At 39.1% G+C, this 9,101-nt stretch overlaps 1 protein-coding gene and 1 pseudogene across 1 annotated transcript in view; both read right to left on the bottom strand.

Annotated features, from left to right (window-relative positions):
• Wnk3 (WNK lysine deficient protein kinase 3) overlaps nucleotides 1-9,101 on the bottom strand; it is a 149,132-nt gene that overhangs the window by 136,474 nt on the left and 3,557 nt on the right. Inside the window, exon 2 of the mRNA XM_031369026.1 lies at nucleotides 4,541-4,592. The gene's annotated coding sequence lies outside the window, so the exon portion shown is untranslated. The remainder of the gene's footprint in view (nucleotides 1-4,540; nucleotides 4,593-9,101) is intronic.
• On the bottom strand, nucleotides 312-702 carry LOC116089723 (annotated as a pseudogene).

Genomic DNA, 9,101 nt, shown 5'->3' with positions numbered 1-9,101 from the left:
AGAAAGAAAGAAAGAAAGAAAGTATACAAGGAGTGGAGCCCCAAAGCCTGAACAGTGGTTGCTGAAACAACTGCCCATTCTCTTCAATAGATCAGGCCCTGGGGTCTATTTCCATCCACAGCACCACATAAGCAAGCCATTCTTGGGGAAAATCTCTGATGTAGCAGATATAAATCACAGTCTACCCACTCAGGTGTATAATAATAACAGCTAGCAATTAAATAACATTTCCTGTATGCTTTATATGAATCCACTGAATCATAAGCATCATTCTTTCTTTCTTTTTTTTTTTTAACCAAAATTGTATTTATTCATCTCTCACATTTGAAGTACTCCTCAATGGCCTGAGATTCTTTGTGACAGTCCTTAACCACTACAAAACTGCAACAAACCACTTTCCGTGGCTTGCCCTCTCAATCGATTTTTACAGAGACCTACCCTTCCCCCTAATTTCTTGTGGTCATAAATCTTAATCAGTTTGATTTGGTGCTCAGCACAATGTGTCTCCACCAGCTTGATATACATGGGCTCATCACAGTTGGATGCAAGCACATGGAGATGGGCTTGGTGCTTGCCTAAGGCTTTGGCAGCTTTGCAAATACCAAGTGCTAAGCCATCATGGATGAGAGCAGTCTTCAGAACCTCTTGTAGAGCAGTGTTGACAGCCATTACACATCCAGCGGCTATGCCTTCCTCAGCCATAGCAGTGTTATGGGTCTCAATGAATCTTGAATGCACCCGAACAATTTGAGAGCTCCCAGGGATTAAACCACCAACCAAAGAGTACACATGGTGAGACTAATGGCTCCAGCAGCATATGTAGCAGAGGATGACCTAGTCGGTCATCAACAGGAGGGGAGGCCCTTGGCCCTGTGAAGATTCTATGCCCTAGTGTAGGGGAATGCCAGGGCCAGGAAGTGGGAGAGGGTGGGTTGGTGAGCAGGGGGAGAGGGAAGGGAACAGTTTTTTTTTTCTTTTTTTCAGAGGGGAAACTGGGAAAGGAGATACCATATGACATGTAAATAAAGAAAATATCTAATAAAAAATAAATAAACCGGGCAGTGGTGGCGCACAGAGAAACCCTGACTCGAAAAACCAAAAATAAATAAATAAATAAATAAATAAATAAATAAATAAATATGTTCCTGTACCTAAAAAAAATAGGGCATGAATTGAGGTACAGGCTAAACTAAGCTAATGGAAGCAGGAAAGTCAATGTGACTATTATTTCCTATTTTATTAATGTGTAATGGATTGGGCAGTGGTGGCACACGCCTTTAATCCCAGCCTATAATTCCAGTTCCAGGGCATCTAACACCCTCTCACAGACATACATGCAACCAAAGCACTGATGTACATAAAATAAAAATAAATCATTAATTTTTTTTAAAAAGAAAGAAAGTTGGGCAGTGAGCAGGATGTAAAGTAAATATGTATAAAAAAGTTAAACTAAATTTAAAATAAATAAGCTTATTTCTTTTTTTCTTTTTTTTTTTGGGGGGGGTGCGGTTTTGAGACAAGGTTTCTCTGTGTAGCCCTGGCTGTCCTGGAACTCACTCTGTAAGCCAGGCTGGCCTTGAACTCAGAAATCTGCCTGCCTCTGCCTCCCAAGTGCTGGGATTAAAGGTGTGCACCACCACTGCCCAGCCAAGAAGCTTATATTCTGTTCCATAGAATTAGACACCAACTTGGGCTACATGAGAGTAAGTCTCAAGGGGGAAAAAAAAGAGTCTGTAGTTGTAAAGAATTGTGGAGGATGGGTCAGGGATGGGCAAGTTAAAGGATACATAGTTTCAGTTAGATAACTTAATTTTTCTTAATTTAACCATCCACAAGATTTTAGTTAGGAAAAATAAGTTCACAGGACTGATTATAAAGCATGGTTGACTATTCCTAATAACAATGTATTTTTTTTACAAGTGCTAAAAGAGTACATATTAAATATCCAATTGAAAATAGTATATGAGCCAGGCATAGTGGAACAGCCTCAATCTCAGTGGTAAAGAGAATCTCTGAGAGTTACAGATCTATATGGTAAGACAGTGTCTCAAAAAACAATGTATGTGGGGCTGGAGCGATAGCTCAGTGGTTAAGAGCACTGACTGCTCTTCCAGAGGTCCTGAGTTCAAATCCCAGCAACCACATGGTGGCTCACAACCATCCTTAACGAGAGACCTGATTCCTTCTGGTGTCTGAAGACAGCTACAGAGTATGTACAAATAATAAATAAATAAATCTTTAAAAAGAAAAAAAGAAAAAAAAACAATGTATGAGGTAATCTACATGTTACATAGTGTCACTTAGCCCCTCTACAATGTATATGTTTTAATACTGAGCATGGAACCTAAGGACTCAGGCATGCAAGTGCTGTATCACTGACCTATATCCTGGGGCTTCTATTTCAGTGGGAGAACTTCAAGTTTTTCATAATCCCAACTAATTCCCAAACAAAGATTTTTGTGATGAGATTTTGGGATACATAAGTTAATCACTCTCTTGGAGATAGAGCTGTATTAGGAAAAAGAATACTTAGAGGATGGTGGCTCTCTCTTCTGATATCAGGCTGGTCCTGAACTCTCTATGTAGCCAAATGTGGTCTTGAACTCCAATTCTCCTGCTACCACCTCAAGTGCTGAGGTTCCAGGCATAAGCCTCCATACCTGGCTCTGTTGGAAGTCCTTAGCTCATTGCTTTGAACATTTGTCTCTACTTAACTTTTTCTCACCTGCAGATAGAATAGAAATGGACACTTCTATACATCATTCCAGATGTATAGAATAAGAGACAGACAGACACAAAGATACAGAGAGACAACAACAGAGAGACTGAGACAAACAGAAAGAGAGAGATTCTGTTCTAAACCCCCTAATCCACCTCAATCACATTGTTGACATTGTTGACATTTTGCTAAGGGAGCTATTCTATACAATTCTGATCTTTGCAAGAAAATGCTAGCAGCACTCACATGCTCTTGCACTCGTGCACACATATAACAATCAAAAAATGCAGGTATTTCTAAATATCTTCCAGGCATGGGCTGGTGGTGAGAAAATATCTCATGGTTAAGAAATCACTGGGACTTTTGGTTGTTGTATTGCTGTTGTAGTTCTGGGGTAAACCCAGGACCCCATGGACAAAAGTACTCTATCAATGAGCTCTTTGTTCCAGCTGACCACCATTTTTCTTTTTTTTTCTTTTTTTTTTTTTTTCCATTTTTCTTTAGGTTGGTTTCCTATGCTTCCTATCACTCACAAACTGTATAGTAAGATGTAGTTGAGGAGACAGAACCCAAGCTATGAGCCCAAAGGTAAGAATCAATAAGCAAATCTCTCTAGTCTCCAGTTTAGACTTTAAATTGGATAGAAACATTCATTTTAGACTAATTTTGACTCAAATACACTCTAGGTCCTTGTACTAGGGTAAGATATGGAGATTTTATTGTTCCTCCATTGCTGTATTTTTCTCAGAGATTACAACTATCACTTAATGTCATCCAGTGGCCTGTTATAAGTACATGCACACACAATATGATGAACGAGTACCTCCATTTACTATCTGGGGCCAGAAGTAGATGTCTCTTGAAACCCCATGAAGGTCTGGAGGTGGGCAGAGATGATAAAAAAGGACCCAATTAGATCTCTTCTAGTTAGTGAATTATCTACCAGTTTGTAGATATTACCATCTGACACGTCTCAGTGTGGAGATGTAACTATGGGGGTAACCTTCTACTTCATCTCTATAGTAGAGCCTAGCATGTTTGAGGCCTTGAACTCAGTTCCTATCCCCAGGTAGAAGCTCAGTCTCTTTGCTTCCTAAGAATTACTTCCCAAGGAAAAAAGCAAAATGGCAGTGATAGAAGACATCCTTCCAGCAGCAACAGATTTGGAAATGAAGACTATCCACCAGGGCCCCTGATTGATAATTGAGAAAGATAGATAATGTTTGGATATATTCAGGGCTTTAATTTTCCCATGGGGGAAAAAGACTCATTTATTAATAGTAAAGACTGGATATTGTAAATTTCATTAAGTATTGATTATATTGTGGTATATTACATTGTGAAATCCAATATGTAAAGCTGCATTGGATAGACAATCTATTGTTTCCAACCGCCCTCCCCTATGTTCACTTCTCACACAGGCTTCTGGAGAATTCCCACTCCTTGGGAACTGGGCCTTATTCTCAAGCTACCACCAATTGGACCAGAATAGATAGCTGTGTTAATTAGTTTCTTATTCCTTAGAATTCATATGGGAAAGATTGTGGAGGACAGATAACTGTAGCACTGAGCTATACTCCCATGCCTCAGCTGCTTTTTTTTTTGAAACAAGAACTCAAACAAATAATCGCAGCCAATTAACTGAACTACATCCCAGCCTTGAATTGGATTTTAGTAATGGGAGGTCAGTTTCTCTCTGGAGGTTTCTTTTCTACATAAGGTAAACTCTAGGTACTTATTCATTCCAAGGTGATGAGTCTTATTTACAAGCTATAAACTCTAGGCAGTGTTTATAAAAATTTGGTGAGAAAATCTACTCACTCTAGTAACACAACTGCTTCTTTTACTGGTCCTTTTTCTTCTGCCACTGGTCCTGCATAATAAAAAAGGTTGGATTACTTAAGTGAAGGGTTATCATCTGCTGTAGATTCTCAAAACAACACGGCCTAGTAAGCTCAGTCTTTAGTTGTTAAGCCTTAGAGCCGTCTTTTAGGCTCCAGGATTGAGCCTACCATAAAAGTAGCCCAGATTCTTGCTGTCTCTGGGGTAGTTTCTCTTTGGGGGGAATACCAGTGTCCTTTCCTCTAGTCCAACAGATTTCCAAAACATGACATCTACAGAAGAGATGTTGTTCTTTGCCGCTTCATTCTAAACAGTCCCTTGCCATCTCAAGCAAATTGATCTATTACTTTCCCCAACAGTACCTTAAATAAAAGTATGAAAACAAGAGGGGAGAGAAGAGAAATCTTGTAATTTTTGGCTAAGACAGCCTTTCTGTCCTCTATTTACATAAATAAGGGAACTGGCTACATGATTTTTCTGGATCAAAAGTCTACAGTGAGTCACGATCTTCATTTATCTAGACTTCAAAGTCATTAAGACTATTTTAAAATTCCACTCTACTAGGTATGACGTTAGATTTCACAAAGCAAACAAACAAAAAACCCAAAAAGCCAAGGAAGGTATAATTCTGAATAACGTGCTTCTTTCAACATACCTCAGAAATTTCCAGAGGTAGCATGCCAAGTATTTGGGTCATCGGGACACTGACTGTCCCTGAATTGCTTAATAACAGATTTCGAGGACTATCTTAACTTGATTCCATCTGCCCAGACCTTTTACCTAAATATGGTAGTGAGAGCAAAAACTCGTGAAAGAAGTTGTGACTGCAGAGACTGATTGACTGATTAGAACTGCAGAGAACTGTGGAGAGATTAGAATGTGCAAGCTGCAGGTCCAGAGGCTAATTACCTTATCTCGGGCTAGCTTTAGGCCCCAGAGCAGCCATTGCTTGCCCCAGCTCTGTGTTGGAACTAACATCCTGTGACTAAAAGATAAAATCCTTTTGGAACCTATTAGCTTAGCAGACCACCAGCTCCCACAAAACCAAACACTAAAAAAATGTCATCAGACAGAATCTCAGGCCACAGGAAAGCTTTCCCTATATTGCTGTAACTACTTCTCAGATGTACCAGTCAATGAATTTTAAGCTTGCCTTGATTTACAACTGTCTTTGGACTCTAAAACTATAAAACTCCATTAAAATGCTTCCACATGGGAACACAGAATTTCAGATAGCCTAAATCTATGTTCATGGGACTTTGACTACTCAAAATGATTCCAGAGTAATGTTTCCTTTAGGGGAATACAATTTAACTGAGAACAGAGGTCAATAATCAACATATGTGTCAGGGCTTTTTCTTTTTCTAGTCTTTTTGGTTGTGAGCCTAGTCTTTAACAACTGAGCTATCACTCTAGCCCTCTTCTTCCAATCTTTAAGATGCTAAAGTTATACTTTGCTCTCTGTATATATCCACAGATGGATATATACTCTCTCCCCTATACTCTAGAGAGCTAATCTTTTGTTTCCCTGTATCTTTTAGGGTCTCTTATAAAGTTTAGTTCTTCATATCTGCCTGAAACCACTTACTCTACACAGTTTAGACACTAATTCATGGAGCTCATCAAAAACAGACAATTCAGGGACCTGAAAGATGACTCAGAGGTGAAAAGCGCTGGGTTGGAGTTCCAGCACCCACATAGTGCCTCACAACCATTTGTAACTCAGTTCCAGGGGAGATCTCATGGCCTCTTTTGGCCTACTCAGGAACCAGAAAAACACACATACTCTACACACATATGTGCAGGCAAAACACTTGTACACATAAAATATAAATAAATATTTTTTTAAAGAAACAGATGGTAGAGACAGCAGTCAAGATGGTAGAGACAGCAGTCAAGAATATGGTCTTTGGGGCCTTTAATCCCAGGACTCAGGAAGCAGAGGCAAGTGGATCTCTGAGTTCAAAGACCAGCCTGGTCTACAGTTCTAAGTTCCGGGGCAGCCAGAGAAACCCTGTCTCAAAAGAACAAAGTGACAGTTGGGCAGTTGGTGGTGTATGCCTTTGATCCCAGCACTTGGGAGGCAGAGGCAGGCAGATTTCTGAGTTTGAGGCCAGCCTGGTCTACAGAGTGAGTTCCAGGACAGCCAGGGCTACACAGAGAAACACTGTCTCAAAAAACTGAAAAAAAAAAAACTGAAAAAAAAAAGGGACAAAATGACAACAATAAAATATGGTTTCTGTTGTTAGGTTTATCAACTACCATGGGTGATAGCTAAATTATTTAACATTTTAAGGCTTAGCCTCCTCACAACATGGTATGCTGGGAACATGGGTCAGTGATATATTACTTGATTAATAGCATGTTCAATGTTCTGAATTATCTCCAGTAATACCTATAAATAAAATAAATGGAAGAGGAAAAAATCATGAATCACACCTATTTAATTTGAAAATTATATGAGATATAAAGCATATATAACATTTATTAGCAGGAGTGGGAGAGAGAAGTGGAGAGTGAATATATATCTGTATGTATCATCATGAAACCTATTAATATATACAATCAAAACTTTTTTAAAAAATTTAATTTAAAACTTTTTTTAAAAAAAGATCATGAGTCCACCTCTAAGATTAAGCATGCTACTATATTTCTATGACTTCTAGAACAGTTAGCTACACTCTTACCATTTAATGGGCCACATAGGCAGTTAATAGTTGCTGGAGGTGGATGGGGCCTTAATGTCCAACCCTTCTCTAAGAATCTATATAGACAGTTGTTACAGTTGATGGAGAAGACATTTATTTTCAGTAGTGTAGTGTCTTGTAAAGTAGTATAGCCATAGTCCTGTAAATCATTCCTTACTCATGCTCATGCAAGAAACCCAGTGGGTCACCAAACACAAAAACAACAACAACAAAAAGAAAAGACATAGCTGGGCGGTGGTGGTGTACGCCTTTAATCCCAACACTTGGGAGGCAGAGGCAGGTGGATTTCTGAGTTCCAGGACAGCCTGGTCTACAGAGTGAGTTCCAGGACAGCCAGGGTTATACAGGGAAACCCTGTCTCGAAAAACCAAAAAAAGAAAAAAGAAAAAAGAAAAGACATGAAAGTAGAAGAGACACTAGTTGGGAAGCAGAAGGGAATCAGCAGGAACAGGAGAGGAGCATAGGGTAATAGAGACTGAGAATGATGCACATGTATGGAAATGTCATTGATCCCATTACTATGTATAATTAATATAAGTAATAAAAACTTTTTTTAAAAGACTACTAATCCACCACTGAGCCTAAGCATGTTACTATATTTCTGTAATTGCTACATGCTTTTACTGTTTTACTTATTATTTTTATTTATTTATTTCAGTCTTGTGGATCAAATCTGGGGACTCACATAAGGTGTGAAAGCATTCCACCACTGAGCTAAAAACCCCAGCCCAAATAATTGCTTTTAAATTTATTTTGTTCTTGTTTATTTTCTCTTTATTAGCTTGTGTGTGTATTAATGAAAATATGGAGTTGAGAGTATAACTCAAGGCTACAGATATTGTCTGGCATGCTCAAAGCTCTGGGTTCAATCTCTAGCACTGCTGAAAAGAAAAAAAAAAGCAAGGAAAGAAAAGAAGAATCAAAAGGTCACAGTGAGAAAAACTGCCTTGAGTTTGAGGCCAGCTTGGACTATTCAGTGAGGGTCAGGCTGACCAGAACTACATAGCAAGATATCTCTAAAAAAAACAAAAATAAAAAACAAACTAGACAAAAGACAGGGAAAAAAAAACAAGGGGTAGTAAAAATACAGCTTTACAACCCTATTCCCATGTCCCTTTTTCCTCCATTCCTCTTCTGAAGTAGCTATCACTCTAGCAATTCAAGGTCAGTCTGAGCTACATATAGACACACTGTCTCCAAACTAATCCCAGGTCCACAGATACAACTCCGTGGCTAAGAACACTGAGTTCTCCTCTTGAGATCCTGAGTTCAGTTCCCAGCAACCACATGATAATTGATAACCAAGCATGACTCTGATTCCAGGGGATCAGATGTTCTCTTCTGACCTCTAAAAGGAGCGGGGATACGTGCTACATAGATATACATGCAGGAAAAACACTCATCATACAGAAGAAAATTACAGAAAGTTCCTTCAAACTTCTTTCAAGTCACTTGTCTTCTATCGTTATTACAAGTGACCACTGTTCTGACTTTTTTCATCATAGGGTAGCAGGGCTTTTTTTGTCTGTTCCAGAGCTCTTAATCAAATTGAAGCATACAGGGTGCAGTCCTTGGCATCAAATTTCCTTTATTCAACCCTTTTCTTACTGAATAGTATTACACTATGTGAACATACTGCAGTTTGTTTATCCCACCATTGAAAGACACCTAAGCTGTTTCCCATTTGGAATTATTATAAAGAAACCTTGCTATGGTGCTGCCACTTCTAAAATGTTCACAAGGCATCATTGTCTCCTGGTATGCATTGTGCCCTCTTCCGTAGAAATTTCAGCTAAGACCTCCCACTGACGCCTTGATTGTAGTCCCCCCCC

Source organism: Mastomys coucha, chromosome X (genome assembly GCF_008632895.1).
Source record: "Mastomys coucha isolate ucsf_1 chromosome X, UCSF_Mcou_1, whole genome shotgun sequence".
In the NCBI taxonomy this organism is placed as follows: Eukaryota; Metazoa; Chordata; class Mammalia; order Rodentia; family Muridae; genus Mastomys; species Mastomys coucha.
The sequence above is the reverse complement of the archived record's forward strand: the minus strand, read 5'-3'. Positions and strand labels throughout refer to the sequence as shown.